The sequence below is a fragment of the Hermetia illucens genome, chromosome 2 (assembly GCF_905115235.1).
Source record: "Hermetia illucens chromosome 2, iHerIll2.2.curated.20191125, whole genome shotgun sequence".
Taxonomy (NCBI): Eukaryota; Metazoa; Arthropoda; class Insecta; order Diptera; family Stratiomyidae; genus Hermetia; species Hermetia illucens.
Window position 1 is genome coordinate 73,379,806 of NC_051850.1, and position 22,692 is coordinate 73,402,497.

Here is a 22,692-nt window from a genome sequence, read left to right on the forward strand (position 1 = left end):
ATGACGAAAAGAATGGTCTGGCAGGTGAGTGAAAACTACACCCACAGTGACCATCAGGCTATCTTTCTCAACATCGAGTCGAGTGAGCCACGCAACTGGGTGGTATACGAGAGCTATCGAAGAAGAGACATTCCTGTCGGCTTTAGAAGGAGGTTACGACCCGAAGGAAACGGTTCTGGAAAAAGTGAGCTAGCTATGTCGGCAGGTAATTGAGGCATGCGACTCTACAATGCCGCCACGCAAATTCCACCACAGTAGGAAACCAAACTACTGGTAGAACCAAGAAATCGCGCAGTTGAGAGCATCGTGTCCACAAGCGACAAAGGACAAAAGAGAAACCGGAACATCGGCAGTTGGAGAAAGAATACCGCGATCCTCGAAATAGCCTTAAGAAGGTTATACGTAAGCGGAATTGCTACAGTTGTGCCTTGAAGTGAATACCAACCCGTGAGGCGCTGCTTACAAGGTTGTAATGAACAAGATTCGTGGACAAAAATTCCTCCGAATGACGTGCCCGCGACTTTTGTTCAAAATAATCGCAATCCTTTGCCTATAATAGAAAGAAAGTGGATTTTAGCCAATGGTTCAACAGAACCTCTTTTCAATCCCCGGGGTGACCGAGGAGGAACTACGAGAAATGTATAAACGAAGTGGGGATAATAAGGCTCCGGGATTGAATGAGATTCCGAAGAAAGCCTTAAAGTAGGCTGCTAAAATCAGGTCCGAATGGTTCATAAGCACATTTGAATCGTGCATGGAAGGAGTTTTTTCCGCCCAGTGGAAAAGGCACAGGTTGGTTCCGCTGCCGAAGTCCCAAAAGCCACCTGACGCACCCTCTTCATATCGCCCTATTTGTTTTTTAGACACTATGGGAAATATCTTGGACATACAACAGGCTGCTTCCGTAGGTCGAGCTAGCGGGTGGCCTATCGGCAGTATGGGTTTCGCAGCGCATGGTCCACTTTTGATGCGAAAGCAACGATCGTGGACTTGGATCCAGTAAGAGTAAGAGCTTCAACCCTATGGTGTAACGTTTCGAGCCGAACAGTTTTTTAACCTGAAATAGGCTCTGATGGGCACCCAACAGCCGTGCGCGGATTGCATCGTCATAGCTGTTATCGGTTGTGATTTTCGACCCCAGATAAGAGAAATTTTCATCGGTCTCAAAGTTGTGATTTCCTATCTTTATTGCGTTCGTTTGACCACTGCGATTCGATGTTGTTCGTTCTTTTGGTCTAGTAGTTAGCAGTTTTGGTGCTGACGTTGCCACCATGTACAACGTCTTGCCTTCATTAATGTGCAGTCCGAGATCTTACGCCGCCTGTTCAATTTGGATGAAGGTAGACTATACACCTCGGGTTGTTCTTTCCATGATGTCGATATCGTCAGCGTAGGTCAGTAGTTGGGTGGACTTGAAGAGGATCGTATCTCCTGCATTTACATCAGCATCGTGAACCACTGTCTCCAGGGCCAGGTTGAAGAGGACGCATGATAAGGCATCTCGTCTTAGACCGTTGTTGATGTTGAATGGTCTTGAGAGTGGTCCTGTTGCTTTTATCTGGCCTCGCACATTGGTCAGGGTCAACCTAGTCAGTTTTATTAATTCCGTCGGGATAGCGAATTCTCTCATGCCCTTGTACAGTTTTACGCTATCATAGACGGCTTTAAAGTGGATGAAGAGATAGTGCCACTGATGTCCATATTCCAAAAGCTTTTCCATCGCTTGTCGCAGAGAGAAAATCTGATCTGTTGCTGATTTGCATGGATTGAAGCCTGTTTGGTATAGGCCAATGATGTTCTGGGCGTATGGGGCTATTCGGCCTAGCAAGATAGCGGAGAATATCATATAGATTGTACTCAGCAACGTGATACCTATATAATTGCTGCATTGCGTGATATCTCCCTTCTTATGTATCATAATTAGATACCTGAAGGTAATGATCGATACCAAGTTGAGCTTCAAGTGGCAGGTGGACTATGCGCGCAAAAAGTCAGCAAAGGTCTCTAGTAAGGATGACGTCACCGGTGGCTTATCACAGGGATGGTGAAATCCATCCTGCTATACGCGGTTCCTGTCTGGGCCGTGCGCACCGAATAACACAGTGAAGCAGGGAAGGGTAACTCCGGCATACCGGCTAATCGCGCTGAAGGTGTGCAGTCCACATAGGACAGTATCCGGCGAGGCAGTGTATGCGAGGATGATTTCCTTGGATTTTCTGGCAAATGGAGCATACTGTCTCTAGCGGAGGAGGGCGAATTCGGCCGAAGTGATAGCCGGTTTCGGACAAGCTTATAGGAAAAATGTCGCTAGATACTTTGATGGAGCACGGAGAGTTGAATTGCCAACTAACACAGCTTCTTACGGCAGACGATGGATACAGGAAGTATTTGCATCGCTTCAGATTGGATGAGTCCCCAGGTTGTCCCGGATACGCTGCTTCACCCGAGGACCCCCAATTAAAAGAGGAAAGCGAATCGACGACCTCAACGCAACTATCAGACATCATAATTTCGTGGAGGAGATGCTGATCTCGGAAACAAGTGCATAAACGCAACAGTAACTGCGATGCAGGAACTGGATCGAGCCCGGAAAGCCCAGCGGACGTGTCACTTAATCGTGCTGGTGTAAACTAGAGCACTCTCCGCGAAGTAATACTTTACCGTGGTCTCGAGGCGATAGGGGCGCAAAAGTGGAGATGCTTTTAGTGGGTGAGAATCTCACACACTGTTGGCGTAGCGTCTTTTTAAGATTTTCACCACCACCCACAAAAACAGAAATAATCTAGTATGCATTAGGTTAATCACGCTCTGTGGTACAAATGCAAAGTCGCGTCCCACCAGGCGTGCGTCATGGGTTCAGGATAAGATGACCCACCGAATCAGCTACGAGTAGAGAGCGGACAAGCAGAACGATTCCATTTGCGTTCGTCTTCTCAAACCTGAGGAAATCGACAAAGGCTGAAGAAAAAGAAGAACTCATGTTCCGGAACAGAACGTCGTCAACCAGTACCGGATGATAGTGAATAACAACTGAGTTGCCCTATCAACTAGGCAACGAACCTTCCAAGAGGTTTCACTTGAGCTCAGTGTGGAGTCATCAGCTTACCAGACTAGTCAAAGGAGCAACACAAGTACTCCATTTGTAAGACATTCTACCAACCGAATAGTCAGCTTAGTAACTGAGGATGTCAACCTAATTTATAATGAGGGTTTGACCGCATCCCAGGTCGCTTTCACAAAATATGCTGAAATTCTTTCAGACGCTAGAACAAAGATCCTAAAGCTAAACTTTACTTCGGCAACTACTAAAATCATTGTTGCCGTTAATAGAATTTTGGCTGATTGGCGAGCGAGATTACTGCTATAGAGATTCACAGCCTGATCTACGTTGCAGCTATCTCCATAATCAACATCTTGGAGCGAATAACAGGGCTACGCGCAGGACTTTACCGTTCTAGGTTTTTCGGCTCAATAAAAGAGTCGAAAAGTTGAAAAAGGATATTGGTCGTGTCACGCAAGCACTTCTTCGAAATTCATCACCAAGAGTCCACAGATGCTTTGCGAACATCATTGGAAACTATCATCTTTCCAATGATGTTCCAATCGAAAAAATCTTCGAGGTGCTGAAGCAGAAACTTGCGAGAGCTTTCAGTAAAGCACAGATAACACCTTGTTCTTCCAGAACCAACGGAGATTTAAAAAAAAATCTCACAAATTCAAGTCGGGAAAATAACCTCGATCTGGATCAGGCAGAAAACTTTTGGAGAAGTGTTTGGAGCGAACCCAGGCATTTCAATTTAGAAGCAGCGTGACTCCTACACCTTATGCGTTCAAGCGAGGCCCTCCCCGAAATGACCATGCCTGACATAACTGAAGCTGACGTATCAGCCCTTGAAAAGGCAGGTAATTGGAAGGCACCAGGAGTTGATACGATTCATAAGTTCTTGCTAAAGCGTTTAAGAGCACTCACAAGGTATTGGCAAATCATTTAAATCATATGATTGCCGAACCTAAATTAGTACCAGAATTTTTCACCGAGGGGATAACTTTTCTCATCTCAAGGAACAACGCTTCTTGCCCTTCAAAATATCGACCAGTTACTTGTCTTTATACAATCTACAAGGTTCTCATTTCAGTTCTCTGCGTAACCATCTCAAAAAACCTTGATGTTCATAAATTGATAGCTAAGAAGTAAAAAGAATGCGCAAAGGACGCCTGATCCTGTAAGGAACAGGTTAAGCAAGCTGTAAACTAAACACGAAATATTTCGACAGCCTACATTATAAATCAGCCATATCACATTTGTACCAAATCAACCCGAATGTCATTCTTCTCCTGAAAACAGTGACGAAAAATTAGAGTACGAAGCTATCAGTATCATGACAAACATTAGGAGAGATATCAACCGGGTGTGGCCTCTTCTAAGGCGAATCTCTAAGCCCGCTGTGGGTTTGTTTGGCTTTGAATCCGTTATTCCACCTTTTGCATGAAAGCAAACGCAGGTTTCAAGTTAAACATAGTATATTGTCGAAATGTACATTAAGTCATTTAATATATATTGAAGACATCAAATTGTATCCTGAAGACGGCAACCAACTTCGCTCCATCCTGGACATCAACATCCACTTCAGCAAGGATACGGCAATTGGGTTTGGAGAAATGTCGCATAAAAGCAATTGTTCGGGGAAAACACATCGACAACAAATTATACAGCCAAAATAACATCCAAATTGAGGGGTATAGATTCGGACGACGTCTACAAATACAATAATTAAATCTAAGATATTGGGGGAGTTTGAACGTCGTCTGGATCTGACTTTCGCCATTCCCATCCTTCTATATACTTTCGATGTATGTGGTGTAATACCGATTTAGAATCTGTCAATAGACGGGTAAGGGTAGTTCTTGCAAACAACAAATTGCAGGATCACCATCCCACGTCATTAGGGAGAAAGAGATACTTGATTTAAAAGCACTGCACTACAATCAAGTGCATTCCCTTCGTGAGTTTTTCTTTGAGTAACAATCCCTTAGCCAATTAAAACCGTCATGACAAATAATAAATTGTCTCTTTTTAACTTAAAAAGCAGAAAATGGGATCCCATGTGGAATATTACTTCAGTCCAACAAAGATCGACCTGTGGAAAGAGACACGGAGGTCATATAAAAAATTTATTATTGCCAGACATTTACATTGAAGCCTCCAGCAAATGGTAGACGAGCGGTGTACAGTTCAGGATGCTTCCATCCCAACAGAAAACTACAAACGGTACATTCTTCACGACTCCTCAATTACCAACTCGAGTTGCAGGTGATGCAACTGTAAAGAGGAGACCATCTAGTATATCTTGAGCAGTACCGAGTACACCAGTCGTCATAACTCCATCTGCAAAATTTTCCAGCAAAAAGTTGCGCTGAAGTATAACTTAGGGGCAAACTTCCATCCAAACTCTGCAGAGAATCTTGGAAATGGTCGGGCCAAACCACTATCGAATCACACTATTGTCGGAATACTGTTGAAAAAGCAAAAGCAAGAAAAAATCCGGAACTACGGTGCCTAGGCGGGCGATATGAAGCAGACTGGGAAATTACAAAGGATCGAAGTAGTCCTAGTTGTACTTTCACCGAAGGATTAGTCCCGTAAAATTTACATAAAACGCTGTAAACGCACGTTCTTAGAGCTGGACTATCTATGGTGATTAAGATTAGGAACATAAATAAAAATAATTGGTTAAGAGTGCAATTTATTCAAACGGTCTGTAGTATAAAACTGACTCACAGTAAGTTTGCAAGACTTGATCATGAAAACAATTAACTTCTCACATTCCGTTCATCGTTCGCGAGTCATTCGAATTCTTTTCTTGTTTTCCATAGCAAAGGTTAACATTCTTTCATCCAATAATGTTTGCGTATGAAAAATTGTTGTGAGCAGAACATTGACCGAGGCATATTGCAGAATTTTTTATAAGCCTAAGTAAAGTGAAAATTTTACGATGTAAGGACAATTTGTGTATATAAGTAACGTTCACTGAAGCAAACTTTTAATGTCAATCAAGTAAGCAAAAACTTCGTTACTTTTAAAACAAGTAATAAATCGGGCCTGACGCTACAGCATCAAATTTCAAAGTTGTAGTTTCTAAGCAACTCAGTATGTCAGAAACAAAGGCGACTTTCATTTAGGGAGGACGCAGAACCTGCAAAAGATTTGCTCAATTCCAGGCAAAAGGCACATCTCCGATTTTCTCAATTAGAAAACGAGAACTTGAGGCAACAATATAAACAGTTCATGGAAACATACATATAGTTGGGACATATGGTCGAAATACCAGCACAGGACAACAATTCGAAGTATAATTACTATTTACTGCTGTGGGCGGGGAAGAAAGTACAACGACAAAATTGAGAGTGATGTTCAATATTCAACGTGGGAAATCACTAAACGATAGACTTCTAATCAGTCTAATAATTCAAAACAACTAAATCCATATCCTGATGAAATGAAAGGCGTACAAATATATCATAGCCGCAGGTGTACTGAAAATGTACAGACAAATACTCATGGCCCCACGAGATCAGGATTACCAACGAATTCTGTGGCGAAGTCATCATTCGATGGTATGGTCGACATACCATCGATATACATAAAGCCTATTCGGTTAATACAAATCAATTACTATTAAAAACGTTATAGAGCATCAAGTTTTCGTATTTTATATGAATTGATTGCATTCTAAGACGTGTATGACGCCATGTTCATATAAGGTGGGTTCATCTGAACAGCAGAAAGCATGTGTATCTTATTGTGATCTTCTTTAACTTTCTTTAGTTATTTGTATATCAGCATCAAGTGCAAGTGTGTATATGCTAATGGAGTTTTGGATAGTGCCCAAATTAAATAGATATACAGCCCCTGTTCATTAAATTAGGACCACAGCGACTTTTTCACATTTCTTCGAAATTTTTGTCGCTGACATTATAATATTACGGGATTTTCTAATAACGGTAATTTTATCTTATTTGGGTGACGATTGTAAGCAGTAGAAAATTATCAAGTGTCTCTAATATCGTTTTTCCTTTTTTCGAAGACTCTTTTTTTCATCCAACTTCCTTTTCGCTTGTCATCCAAAATGTTCACAAATATATTTAAACTTATTTATACGACGTAAATTCCCCATTATTTGGCAGATATTTAAAAGTTTATTACCAGTCAACCACAGAAGAGTGTGTTAAAAGTGAAAAAGAGTAAGTTAAGTGAATTAAAAGAAAAGAAAGTGGTTTTAGTCGGATAAGAATAAACATTTAGAAGTGCTTTGGATTATATATATAAATTCGAAAATGGGTAAACGTAAAGACATTAATTCTGAAAAAATAAGTTCAATAACTTCATTATTGGAGATGAAAATCTTTAGCTTTCGAGATATCGCTAGAAGGGAGAAAGTTTCTCACCAAACTGTTAGCAGAATCAATCAGGCGAATTTGGCTAACAAAGGACAAGTCGAAAACAAACGACAAAATTGCGGTCGTAAAAGGAAAACAACGCCTCGAACGGACCGCAGAATTGTTAATCAAGCTTGCGAAAAGCGTTTTTCTTCCTTGAGGAGCTTACATCAGGATCTCCAAGAGGAAGGGATACATGTTTCGCAAATGACTTTAAGGAGAAGATATTACGAAGCCAATCTTCGGTCGAGAAGGCCTGCAAAGAAGCCTAAGCTGACCGCTGGAATGAAGAAAACCAGGCTAGAGTTTGCAAAGCGTTATCGGCACTATTCCGTTGATGACTGGAAAAAAGTGAATAAGATATAATTTTAATATATATAATCGCCTAATCCCCCAAAAGCATATTTTTAAAAAACAAAACATATTTTTCTCCCCATTTAGGTAGCTTTTAGCGACGAATGCAGGTTGGAAGCTGTTACAGAAAGGCTGCAGTATGTTCGCAGAAGACCATCGGAGCGATATCAGGAAGACTGCGTCGTAAGAACTATCAAACACCCTCCAGCAGCGATGATATGGTCCCTTATCTCAGCCGATGCACCAGGACCGCTATATTTTGTAGAGGGAACAATGGATGCCTGCCAATACCAGTTTTTGATTGACGACATTTTGTGCCCTCATTTTAATTACCTGCGATGCTGCCGACATTCAACAACCTTTATGCAAGATGGTGCACCTTGTCATCGTGCTAAATCTACAATTAATATGTTGAAAAGGTGTGACATTCCGATTCTAGCGTGGCCTGGTAATTCCCCGGACCTCAACCCCATCGAGAACGTTTGGAGCCTATTAAAAGCTAAGGTTTACGCCTCTCCTAATTCAAGTTTAGATGTTTTAAAATTAAAAATTGCCGATTTCTGGGAAAATGACGATGAAATCAAGCAAATGATAGATCGATGCTATGAAAGTATGCCTGACAGAATAAGGGCAGTTATTGACACTAGAGGTAGTTTCACAAAGTATTAATGTTTACGTCAGATTCCTTTTGATTAAATGAATTATATATAAGATAGGGAATCTAACAATAGCATTTTCTATTTTATCTCTATTTTCTGTAATAAGCTTTGGAAGAAAGAAAACCAAATTTCGGAAAAAAGTAGTGCGGTCCTAATTTAATGAACAGGGTCTGTACATATGTACATATTTATACTACCAATGGTATATATATGTATGCATCAATATGTGCTAGTAGAATATGTTTTGTTTATTTAGGATCAGCTATATTTATGACTTTAATATGTACATGTGTATATTTTGCAATTTGGAAGTACATAAATGAGGACTATTTTGAATTTTAACTATGTACGAATGGAAAAACGTGCATAGAAAGCTTCTCACATAAAATGAACAGAAAACCTTTATACTCGAAGCGTCGAGCTTCCAATATTCCGACTTGTTTAATTTGAATTGATACATATTTTGTTTTTTTTCATTAGTTTGAAATAAAAATGTCACGAAATAAGTGCCCACGCAGAGCGATAATGTCCTCCGTAGAAGCGGACTATGTGACAATAAACTTATTAGTGATAGAGAAGAAATGGAAAATATTAGTTGCTCGGAAGACAGTGTAGTTATCCATGTAGATACCTCTTGCAATTTTTTTTTTTTTGTGCTCCGTGTGGAAAATCTTAGAAAGACACGTCCGCCGCCCGAACGGCGGAACTACAGCGGGCGCATGTGGGATTCACACCCACTAAAAACCACCCCCGGTCTCTCCAGCCCCAGCCCCGCGGGACCACCATTGAGGTATTACTTCGCGGGGTAGGTTTGCTCTTAGGCACTCATCCTTCTCCTATTTACAGCTTTCCTCCTTCTTTGTTCCTTCAGCAACTTCTCCTGCATTTGCATGATTGCGGAGCCAACCGCAAGCCACTTCTCCTCACACTCCAGCATCTCAGTAACCAAGCTCTCCGGAATCCCGCCCCTGCCCAGCACCTGGTTTAAGCTCCTTCTCTCCATCGCAAATCGTGGGCAGTGCAACATCACATGCTCTGGATCCTCCGGTATGCCATCGCATCTGGGACAGTTCGGAGAATCATCCAACCCAAAGCGGTGCAGATACTGCCTGTAGCAACCACCGTGCCCCGTGAGGAACTGGGTAATGTAGTAGTTGGTCTCTCCATGTTTTCGCTCAAGCCACACCCTAATGTTGGGAATGAGCCTGTGCGTCCACCGACCTTTCGCAGACTCGTCCCATCTGCGTTGCCAGAGATCATGCGACTCTGACCTTGCCGCATTTCTACGCTGTGCATGCCCCTCCATATGTCTTGCATGGTACACGACACTCATTTCTTTGGCCAGAATGTCAACAGGGATCATGCCTGCAACCACCAATACTGCCTCATCTGATGTGGTTCTAAAAGCACTGCAAACCCTCAAAGCAATCCGCCGGTAAACCGAGTTCACCTGCTTCCGTCTCTGAGAGTTTGCAAGCGCCTCTGCCCACACAGGCGACGAATAGAGCAGATGGAGCGCACCATTCCGGCTAGCACCAACCTCCGGCAATGTTTCGGCCCACCAATATTTGGCAACATTTTTGCAAGTGCCGCGGTGACACTGGCTGGCTTTTGGCATGCATACTCTAGGTGTTCCTTGAAACTCAATTTGGTGTCAATTATTACCCCCAGGTATTTGATAGCCGGCTTTGATACCACCGTATGTCCACCGACCTCCACTTTTACAGTGTTATTTTTCCTGCGTTTCGTTATTAAGACCGCTTCCGTTTTCGCGTCCGCCAAGGTCAGCCCGGCCTTTTCTAGCCAGGACTTTACCGCTCTCACTGTTTCCGTCGCGTAAACCTCCACATTTTCTGGGTGATTTGCTGCAACAACCACAGCTAGGTCATCAGCAAAGCCGTAGTCCCCTCTGGCACGGGAAGAGCAAGCACCCCATTATACATGATATTCCACAACAGGGGACCAAGTACCGATCCCTGTGGTACCCCGGCTGTGACAATGTACTCTTTGGGGCCCTCATCCGTCCCGTACCAGAGAGTCCTCTCTGAGAGGTAGTTTTCCATCAAATTCGCTAAATATCCGGGGACACCTATGTCAGCCAACGCCCGTTTAATTCTATTCCAGTTGGCCGAGTTCCGACAAACCATTGCTGGCTTCGACGATGGGCAGGAGTCTGTTGTAGATGACTCTCTCCATCATCTTCCCCATTGTATCCAACAGGCAGATAGGACGATAAGACGCTGGGTTTCCAGGTGGCTTGCCAGGCTTCGGAAGCAACACCAACTTTTTCTTTTTCCACTGGGCAGGGAATATTCCTTTTTTTAGGCACGCCTCGAAGGTGTTGGCGAAAAGGTCGGGCCTAGTCTTCACTGCCAGTTTCAAAGCTCGGTTGGGGATGCCATCCAAACCTGGGGCCTTGTTGTCACCGAACCTACCACATATTTCCCGCAGCTCCTCCACAGTTACAGGCGGTATTATGCCGTCATTTGGTTGGACAAAAATTTGCCTTCCCCTATTTTCGTGGTGAGGGAACAGAGTGGTAACAATCTGTTTCAGGAGGCGCGGTGATTTCCGCAGCTTTTTTATCACCACTCTGTAAGCCTCGCCCCAAGGGTTTATGTCGGCATGGTCGCACAGCTGTTTGAAGCAGTTCTTTTTGCTCCTCCGAATGGCTTCCTTTAGGCGGCCACGCAATTGCTTGTGTGCCTCCTCTCGACCGTTGCCACCGGGTTTTCCCCTGAGCCTCTGGCAAAGCCTCCTTGCCCGAAAACATGCGGCTCGCAAACTTGTGATTTCGTTGTTCCACCAGTAGTTGGGTTGCCTACTGGGGAGCAATCGCCTTCTGGACATAGTAGCATCGCATGCTGCCGTCACCCATCGAGTGATCTGGGTGGCTTTCTCTCCAGCCGTACCATTCAGGGATATGTCGGATTTGAGCACCGCGGAAAACGTGTCCCCCTCGAAAGTTTTCACTGTCCAGCCAAGCATACCACCCGGCATTCTGCGGAAACTCTTTTTCGAGCTCGATCCGCCCTTGATCTCTATGCAGATTGCCTGGTGGTCGCTGTGAGTATAGTCTTCACTGACATGCCAAGCGATTCTACTGGCTAAAGTGGCACTCACATATGTCAGGTCCACTATAGACCCCAGGCCCCTTCCCTGGAAAGTGTACGAAAACCCAACATTCGCCAGTACCATGTCAAGCTCCGCGAATGCTTCGAGGAGAACACGTCCCCTGACATTAGTTATCCGGCTGCCCCATTCAAGATCCCATGCATTGAAATCGCCTCCTATTATGATCGGCCAACGTCCTCTTGCATCCAAAACAATAGCAGCAAGCATCCGCTCATACTCGACGAGTGTAGCGCTGGGTGGAGCATAGCAGCTGTGATGATGTGGATGCCCTTCACCTTCGCTCTGATGAAGCCCTCCTCCGGGTGCTCCATTATTTCTTGGAAGGCTTGTTCGCCACAAGTCCACAGCGCTGCTTGGCCCGTTTGGTCTTTGACCCAAACGCTACCACCGCGTTTTCGGTATGGTTCACTTAGTATGGCCATATCGATGTTTTTCTCGCGGATGGTTTGCGCGAGTAGATCCTGCGCCGCCTCGCAGTCGTTGAGGTTGATTTGTATCAACCTCATCTGCGATTTGTGCTAAGGGCTCTCCTGTATTCCGGGCACCTGCTGCTGCCCGCAATGTGCCGATGGTCCACACCCTCCTTTCCTTTGCACAGTAGACAATTTGGGTCAGCTCCGCAGTCCTTGCTGATATGGCCTGCCACTCCGCATCTCCTGCATTGCTTTGACCTGTCATTGGGGTTAGTGCATGACTTCGCAATGTGACCAAAGCCAAGGCATCTAAAGCACCGTTTTAACGCCACCTGTTCCCTAAGGCGACACATAACCCAGCCTATTCTCACTCTCCCTGCTTCTAACAGTTTGAGTGCATTCTCCACTGGTAGGCTGATGATGGCGGTTTGTGTTCCCCGATAGGCTTTCCTTAGCGTTTTCACCACTGACTCTTGTAGTCCGGCAAGATCGAATTGTTTCTCCAACGCTTCGCGAACCTTCTCCTTAGTCGTGATTTCATCTATATCTTTGCAGATTATAGTGATCTCCGGCCTGCTAGTTCTTATGTCGGCTTCCTGCCCTAAAGTCTTCCCGATTTGGCCTCTTGCAATTAGTTCTGGGGAAAAGAGAAATGACACATGCATTTTGTTTAGGGTATTTTGAATATAAGAATCGATGCAAATGATTAGTTTTGTAAAGAGCTTCTAATTTAGAAAAACCTATGAAATCCAATCAATGTATCATATTAATATATAGATAGATTTGTTAACACCATTTGTTCTTGATGTTTTACTAATTTCCAACAAGTCGGAATACCGGAAGCTCACGCTTTGGGTAAAAGGTTTTGTGTTAATATTGCAATATGTGAGAAACTCCTACACACATTTTTCCATCCGTATATAGCTACAAATCCAACATATTCCTTCATATTTCTCCAAACTACAAGATATGCGTACATATTACAGGCATAGATATTATTCTCACCCTCACCATCACCTCACCTCACCTCACCTCGCATTCTCACGCTTCCATTCACATGGGGAGCCTTGATTAAACTTAATACAAAATGGTGACACGTGATGCATGTAAAGGGAACAACAGAGCACACACGAATTTTCTTGACAATCGGTCTAGCCGTTTCTGAATAAATCGGATGTGATAGACAGACGGACAGACATCGACTCGATTCTAATAAGGTTTTGTGTTTACACAAAAAAGATTAGAAAACTTTTTAGAGCACACATACAGCAGTGAAAATCTAAATGTGGGCGCCATGGAAAAATCTGAACGCAACTCCGCCATGCTATTAACATAGTATGCTGGTCCCAAGCCCAGATAAAGGAGGAGTGATTGAGGCAACGTACTCTGTACTATCCTCAGTAAAACAAAAATAAAATGCTGAGATCAGGGAAAGAGAGAAATAGAGTATAGTTGGGGTTTTCCACTATGCTAAATCCTACCTGATCTCTCTTGGTGACAGGTCCCGCGACAGGCAGACCAAGAAAATGTATACAATAATGTCGGTACAAACATGATGATCGGATTGAGTCATAAGCCTCGGAGAAATACTAGAGCGTCCACCTCAGTCGACGCCGCAGGACGGGCCCCGGTCCTGTCGAGAAATGGCCAAGGGTTCTTGACGCATGGACGGCGTCAGGACGTAAGCAAGTTAGTTCGAACAAAACGAAAAAACAAATACGTGTCTGTACGCTAAATGTTGGTGCCCTAACTGGAAAGACCGAGGAACTCGCAAGAGCCCTTCGGGAAAGGCGCATTGATATCTCCGCTCTGCAAGAAACCCAATGGTCTGGTGCCGGTAAAAATGGCTATAAACTTCTCTATTTTGGTAACCCACACACTCAAATGGTGTTGGCATTGCCATCTCAGAGGGTTTCCGTGATGCCATAAAAGAAGTTGAACGATTTGAGGATCGGCTGATGAAGCTCACCATTATATCAGCTGATCGTACTATTCACTTCTTCATCGCGTATGCACCACAGACAGGTCGACCTGATGCCGAGAAAGATGCCTTCTGGCAACTTCTCGATGAAAAGACTTGTCATGTGCCTGCTGACGATTATATAATCATTGCCGGCGACCTTAATGGTCATGTGGGTGAAAAGGCAGAGGGTAACGGTGCCATGGGGGCAAGGCGTTCGGAGCGCGCAATGAGGGTGGCGAGCGTATAATCGATTTTACGAACACCCATGACCTTGTCCTTATGAATACCTGGTTCATCAAACGATTGTCTCATCTTCCTACATTTTATATCGATTATATTCTCATAAGACGCCGACATTTTACCTGCTTGCCGGCCGTGATGTAGTAGGCGAATGCTCCAAAGGCCTAATCAGGGCGATCAGACCCGAGGCTCCAAGTGCACTCAACTGAAGTGGCAAATTGGTCACGAAACCTTACCAGGGGTATACTGGAACCAGGGGAACCGGGATAGCCCCTGAACTCTCATACTTCGGATGAACTCCCGTTGTATGTGAGTATAGCTCGGTTGTTTCCGGCTGGCCCCCTAGTGGGAGTTTCATCGGAGTTGTGGTTGTGCTCAAGCGAGAAGAGACCTTCGGGCTTCGGCGTGGTATTGCGTTTCAACACGGGTGCCGCACTCCTTAGTCCGGTAAAGATTTAGATGTGTCTTGCATACACCAGTATGAACGCTAAACCACGCACTTGGTATAGACTGGTATCGTTGTTGCAGTAGGGCTTTGGTTGTGGTTAGAAAATCAGTGAATTCTTTAATCGAGTTATTCAGAAAGAAACAACACCATCTGACTGGCAAGAAAGTACCACTGTTCCAATATGGAAAAAGAAAGAAAGTCTAACCGAATGTCCAATTTACCGTCCGATCCGGTTACTTTCCCATACTATTAAGATTTTTGAACGCATTCTTGACAACCCTATTCGCGATCGTTGAAATAAATGTGAATCAAGCCGAACTTGTCAAAAACTGCGGAACTAATGACGCAATACACGCTGCGCGGTTACTCATGGAGAAACACCGTGAGAAGCATCGCCCTTTTTACATTGCCTTTCTGGATCTAGAGAAAGCGTTTGACCGTGTGCCACACGAACTCATCTTGTATGCTTAGTACCAGAAGAGCTCGTGCGCTGGGTTTAATTGCTCTACCACGATCCGAAAAGTAATGTTCGAAGTGTGGACACCGTCACACGGGATATCCAATGTCCAGCGCCCTACACACTGCTTTATGCAGATGATATTTTCCTAGCATCTAATAGCAACAATGATCTCGAGCAACTTGTCCAAAAATGGTGTTCATTATGGCAGCGCCCTCTCACCACTCCTCTTTGTTCTTGTTATGGACACCGTCACACGGGATATCCAAAGTCCAGCACTCTACACACTGCTTTATGCAGATGATGTTTTCCTAGCATCTGATAGCAAAAATGATCTCGAGCAACTTGTACAAAAATGGAATGATCGCCTCATGCAACACGGTCTCAGATTGAATCTAAACAAAACTGAATTTTTGACGACCGATCCCCATGAAACAGGCACAATCACTGTCAGCGGCAGTAATCTGCCCAGAACTGAACAATTTAAATACCTCGGGTCAACGCTATCAGCCAATGGAGAACTGCGTTATGAAATTGCTTCATGCATTAACGCAAGTTGGATGAAGTGGCGTTCCACAACTGGTGTTCTTTGTGATCCACGTATCAACGAACGTCTCAAATCTAAAATTTACCGCAATGTTGTCCGTCCTGTCGCTCTATATGGCTCTGAGTGTTGGCCAACTATAATAGACAATGAACGGCGTCTTGCGGTAATGGAAACGAAGATGTTACGTTGGACTAGTGGCAAGTTTTGATCACATCCGAAATGAGGATATTCGCGATTGTTATGGTGAAAAGTTGCGAGAGAGGCGTCTTCGATGGTATGGTCACGCAATTCGTGCTAACGAGAATTCACTTGCCAAGGTTTGTCTGAATATCGAAGTCGATTGTAAACGACCAAAAGGCAGGCCTAAACAACGGTGGCTTGATACGCTGGATGGGGATTTAAAAACCTCGAGATTGCACCCAAATTAGGCATTCGATAGAGCCAAATGGCGAAATTGATCACGGCGAGCCGACCCCGCTTCTGAACGGGACAAAGGCTGAAGAAAAAGAAGACGGAAAAATCTGAACGCAAAAGAGGGCATAGCTATCTATGTAACCAAAAAAAGAACCAAAAGCAATCTAAATAATGTTGAAAATGTTGCAAATATATTTGTAAAAGCCACTTAGTGAGGACGGCAATATGTTCTAAATGTCAAATATAAGTAGTTGTAAGAATATTCTAAGGAACTCGCTTTGATTTCGCTAATATTTTGCAGCTATGTTTAGTTTGTCATTTTTAAGGTTTTCTGTGAAACAAAACCTTATTAAAATCGAGTCGCTGTCTGTCGATTCATTCGGAAACAGCTGGACCGATGGTCACGAAAATTGGTAAGAATATGTGATCTTTTATGCCCTTTACATGCGGCAAGTGGCGCCATTTTGTATTAAGTTTAAGGGGGGAGGGGGGCTCCCCATACATGTGAATGGAGGGTGCGAAATTTTTTTTTCATAAAATGTGGCCATGTGGGGTATCAAATTAAAGGGCTCATTTAGTCCTTTTCGGAACTGGTTCCATATTTGATATTGGGTGAAACATAGGGGAGTGAGAGCTCAAAATATGACCCACAAACAGTGTAATAGATCTCGTTCTCAGCACCTATCCAACCGAAAATCCGATAAAAATCACAGTAGTGCATCTCTACGAAATCTAGGTCCCAAAATACATTCCGTTCCGATATTTGCACAAATAAAGTTAATAACAGTATATTTCCACATTTTAGAAATTTACCCGGCAAACCCCCTTATTTTAGAATGAAGTACAACGGTATGGGGATAAGGGATAACACAATGCACAACTCGGTCAAATTTGAATAAAATCGAATTATTATTAACAAAGTTATAACTTGTATGACATCATCATCACATATCATTTCATCAATACCACAACGAAATGAGTTCTTATGAATGGGGTCCCAAAGAATTATTTTGTTGTAGTTTTTTGGTCATTTGTATATGAATATCAATTACTCCAGAGGGGCATGTATGTATGAAGGTATATAATATATGCGTGCTAATGAAGTTTGGGGTAGTGCCTAATTCAGATAGATATATTTGTATTTAATATACATACTATATATGTGCATATGTATGCTTTTGTGCACGAAGTAAATCAGAAATATGAGTACGATCAATTTATATACGTGCATATATATGTTCAATATTCGGAAATGTTTGTTTAGGATGAGGATAATATCTATGGCTGTAATATGTACCTACATTTGGTAGTTTGGAAAAGAATGAATGATGAAGGAACATGTTGGATTTGTAGCTATATACGGATAGAAAAATATGCGTTTCTCACACAAGATGAACACAAAACCTTTATACTCGAAATGCGAGCTTCCGACTTGTTTTTCTATTTCATTGATATCAGCAGAAGATTCTGTTTTGCTTAAGTTCAGAGCCTAATTGAACCTAAAAAGTGTTTGTTTTTGTTTTGTCATTATTTTTTCATATTTTGCAATTATCTGAAATACACACTTAATGAAGATACTCAAAATCGAAGACTGTAAATAATAAGTAACTATCTAATGAAAGATGTATGATAAAGTTATCAAAAATTTGATTTGTATTTAAAAATAGAGATATTTTTTTTTAAATATGCAGATTTTGATCACAGTTTTTATGTATAACACTATGTATTTACTTTTTTCCAATTGGGGTTATTTTGGACCCACGACACCAATTACGTACCCAAAAACACCGACACCAGTTAAGGATTACACAGGAAGATGCTTCCGGACGCCCTAATGCAAGAAGCTACGATCCGAGATGTCGGTTTCAACATACTCTTAAGTTCAAGCTTCGGAGTCTGTGTTCTGGTTGCATAGTCGATTGTAATTGCCCTAGCGCTTGGTTAACATTGCTTGGCTCCAAGCCAGTTTGACTTTGGAAGAGTATCGCCCAAATCAACACTTGGAGACACAGAAAGCGGTCACCCTTTCAACCTGTCTGAAGAGTCCTGTCCGGTAATCGTCTGACCTAGTGGACTCGAGATTCGCACTGCTTTCGGTTTAGCATCTACATATTTCTGTAGATGAGGAGTGCCGCGTCACTGCTTGAAGTTTTTGCAACAATCGGGATGCAGCAATATATTTTCGCATGATCACTCATACTTTGCCTTGTAACCGCTGTAATGGGAGCCTTTGGTTGCCTTCAGCCCATCCATTTGGCTGAAGGCCGCCCCTTCGTCCGATTGGATGGGAAGAGGGTTCGTGGGTTTTATAAGGTTTTGTGTGAAACAAAACCTTATTAGAATCAATTCACTGTGTGTTCGTCTCTCCGTCTGTCTGCCACATCCGATTGTCGTAAAATTTGATGAGGTTTTAAATTGAACCAATTTAATTAAAATACTTTATTGGAATTATAATTTAATTGATTTATGACAACTAATACAGCTTTAAGATTAAAATTGATTTATGACAACTAATACAGCTTTAAAATTAACGCAGTCGAAGCTAGACATCTTTTTTTTTAAGCCATTCCATTTTTCTCTTAAATATGAAATTTTTTGTCACCTACATGGCACTCTGCTCTTCACTCCTCTAGCGAGGTCTAAACTGAGTGGAGAGCGCCGGTGGCGTCATCTGTCCGCTAGTATTCGCAACATTCGAAATAAATTTCGAATGCTGCGAATTCTGCCGCGCCATACATTCTCTTATCGATTGGGAATATCCTCATTTCGGATGTGGTCAAGGAGTGTTACACCACTAGTCCAACGTAACATCTTCGTCTCCATTACCGAAAGACGCCGTTCATTGTCTTTTATATTTAGCCAACATTCTGAATCATAGAGGACGACCGGAGGGACAACATTGCGTTAAATTTTAGATTTCAGATCAAGTCGAATTGTCTGTCTAATGGCGTCACTTAAACCATCAATGGCGACACCGTATTGAATGTGTGACCTTCCAAAATAAAGAAGTTTATAGTCATGTTTACCGCGTTTGCCTTCCATGTACAAGCTTTTATCACCAGACCGTCGGGTTTCCTGTAGAGTGCAGATATCAACACGCGTTTTTCGAAGGGCTTTTGCGAGTTTTTCGATGTTTCCCGTGAGCTTGCCAATATTTAAAGTGCAGACACGTATTTGTTTTGCTCGGACTAATTTACTTACGTTCTGACGCCGTCCATGTGTCAAGAACCCTTGACCATTTCTTGACAGGACCGGGGCCCGTTCTGTCGCGTCGACTGAAGTAAACGCCCTAGCATTTTTTCGAGGCTTATAGCTCAACACGATCGTTTCGTTTTTAACGACATTGGATGCATTTGCTTGGTAGCCCTGTCGCCGGACCTGCCACCAATAGGGATCAGGTAGAATTTGGTATAGGGGAATAATTCCAACTATACTTTTTTTATGTCTTTACCTGATTTCAGCACTCTATTTTTTGACTGAGGATAGAATAAAGGACGTTGCCTCAAATATTCCTTCTCCACCTGGGTGTGGACCAACAACAGGTCAAAAATATTTTGTAATATCTGCCATAACGGTAACCTGATAGAATTGGCTAAGGGATTGTTTTCCACAAAAACTCACGAAGAGAATACACTTCATTGCAGTGCTAGGTTTCGAAATTAAGCACACGCATTAAATGACTCAATGTATATTTCAGCAATATGCCATGTTTTACCCCGTATTTTCTTTCATGAAAAGATGAGATAGCAGATTCAAGGTTTAATTAAACCTCAGCGAGCCTAGTGATTCGCCTTGATAAGTCCTACGTCTGATTAGTAACTTTTCTGATGTTTGTAAAAATATCGATAGTTTCGTGCGTCAATTTTTAATCACTGTCTCTTGGAGAAGAACGACATTGGGCTGGTTTTGTACAAGCACAACATTTGTAGTAACCATGAATGTGATTTGCAGTCAGAGTATGATTTATTAGAGAGAGGGAGGGATTTGTTATCCTGACTGGATGTCGGGCACCATTCAACTCAGCTGTGAATAAGTAGCTGTGTCAAATCAGGGTAATAATCTCGGACGAGCGCAATGCCGACACATTGTCTCCTACAGTGTATTATAGTGTAGCGATCCAATTGGATTGTTGCCCCATCGATTATTATTATTAGCTACAAATTTGTGGATATCAAGATGTTTCGACATGTTCGCACTGAGAACTAAAGTGAATGAGATAAGTTACCCCTTGGTAAAAAAGGTGAAATTAAATCCAGATAAAATGATTTGTCAATACCCTGTGAATGTTCTTGAACAGTTTAAGCCAGAAATTATGGATATTATCAATTCCTGGCTTTGATATACTTTTCACACTTCGAACTTTACCCTTCGGATCTTGATAGAGCAATTTCATCCAGTGCACGAGTTCTTTTAGCACAAGATATTGTCACAATGCATACCAGATGACCTTGTGTAACAAACCGCTTTTGTTTTATACAAAACCTATCAGAGCAAGCATTACATTCTCATCGTTAACGAACAAAACAATAAATAAATTTTGAAAACACAATATCGAACTAGTAAGTGCAAGCACAAATAGACAACTGAGTTAGGTTCTATCAAAGGCAAATCAAAACAAATCTGGCGCTTCGGATATGAAAGTTTCGTGTTCATCTTATGTGAGAAACTTTCTACGAACATTTTTCCATTCATTACCTATATACGCAATTCTATTCACACATACTCACATTTTTTCCAAACTACAAAATGTACGTACATATTACCGGTGTAGATATTATGTTGACCCTAAACAAACATTGTCTATTACCGAATACTGTATTATATATGTACGTATATAAATTAATCATACACATATTTCCGATTTACTTTGTGCACAAACGCATACACATGTACATATAAAGTACGTATATTAAATACCGCTAGTTTCATTATTGCGCATCAATGGCGCAACAACCGGTATCCGGTCTAGGCCTGCCTTAATAAGGAACTCCAGACATACCGGTTTTGCGCCGAGGTCCACCAATTCGATATCCCTAAAAGCTGTCTGGCGTCCTGACCTACGCCATCGCTTCATCTTAGGTAGGGTCTGCCCCGTCTTCTTTTTCTACCATAGATATTGCCCTTATAGACTTTCCGGGTGGGATCATCCTTATCCATACGGATTAAGTGACCCGCCCACCGTAACCTATTGAGCCGGATTTTATCCACAACCGGACGGTCATGGTACCGCTCATAGATTTCGTCATTGTGTAGGCTACGGAATCGTCCATCCTCATGTAGGGGGCCAAAAATTCTTCGGACTGGCAAGATCATAGTCTTGTACAGTAAGACCTTTGAACCTATGGTGAGATGTTTCGAGCGGAACAGTCTTTGTAAGCTGAAATAAGCTCTGTTGGCTGACAACAACCGTGCGCGGATTTCATCATCGTAGCTGTTATCGGTGGTGATTTTCGACCCTAGATAGGAGAAATTGTCAACAGTCTCAAAGTTGTATTCTCCTATCATTATTCTTCTTCGTGTTTGACCAGTGCGGTTTGATGTTGTTGGTTGACGTTGCCACCATAGATTTTGTCTTGCCTTCATTGGTGTGCAGCCCAAGATCTCGCGCCGCCTGCTCGATCTGGATGAAGACAGTTTGTACGTCTCGGGTGGTTCTTCCCATGATGTCGATATCGTCAGCATAGGCCAGTAGTTGGGTGGACTTGAAGAGGATCGTATCTCTTGCATTTACCTCAGCATCACGGATTACTTTCTCGAGGGCGAGATTAAAGAGGACGCATGATAGGGCATCCCTTTGTCGTAGACCGTTGTTGATGTCGAATGGTCTTGAGAGTGATCCTGCTGCTTTTATCTGGCCTCGCACATTGGTCAGGGTCAGCCTAGTCAGTCTTATTAATTTCGTCGGGATACTGAATTCTCTCATGGCCGTGTACAGTTTTATCCTGGCTATGCTATCATAGGCGGCTTTAAAGTCGATGAACAGTTTTTCCATCGCATGCCGCAGAGAGAAAATCTGATCTGTTGCTGATTTGCCTGGAGTGAAGCCTCTTTGGTATGGGCCGCTAGTTTACTGCACAAATATATCTATCTAAATTAGGCACTATCCTAAAGCTTCATTAACATATACATATGTCTGTCTCGAGTAATTGATATTGATATATAAATGACTAACAAACTAAAACCAAGTTTACCAATAATCTTGCCTGACGGTTTCTCCCAGGGCAGAGGCAACTCATCTGACGCTGCCTGGGAGTCTTGAGTCCGCAGAGGAGACCGTGGACCAAAAGAGAGGAAGTAAGTTGCTTCCCAAATGGTCCGGTCCGTCATCAGGTGGATGCGGACTCAGGATTCCCAGCATCCTCAACAAAAAAAAATCATTTCGGCCTGGTCTAGGTTTGAACTTAGGACGGATTTCCCTTCAATATAGTTCACACTCATGTCGTGTTTGCGATTATATATAAATGGAGCGATTATCACCTGTCGCTTCTTTCGGCCATACTACTTCCAGGGCAGAGGTGAGAGGCAGTGTCTGATGAGTTTCGGCTAAATTAAAAATGCCATTAAATATGCCAATATACTATTATATCTCTGTGTATATTGTATATTGATCAGACTAAAAGGCTAG

The 22,692-nt window shown here is 42.7% G+C and overlaps 1 protein-coding gene across 5 annotated transcripts in view; it reads right to left on the bottom strand.

Annotated features, from left to right (window-relative positions):
• Nucleotides 1-22,692, bottom strand: part of LOC119647796 (choline transporter-like 1) — a 158,495-nt gene that overhangs the window by 55,653 nt on the left and 80,150 nt on the right. The window lies entirely within an intron of this gene.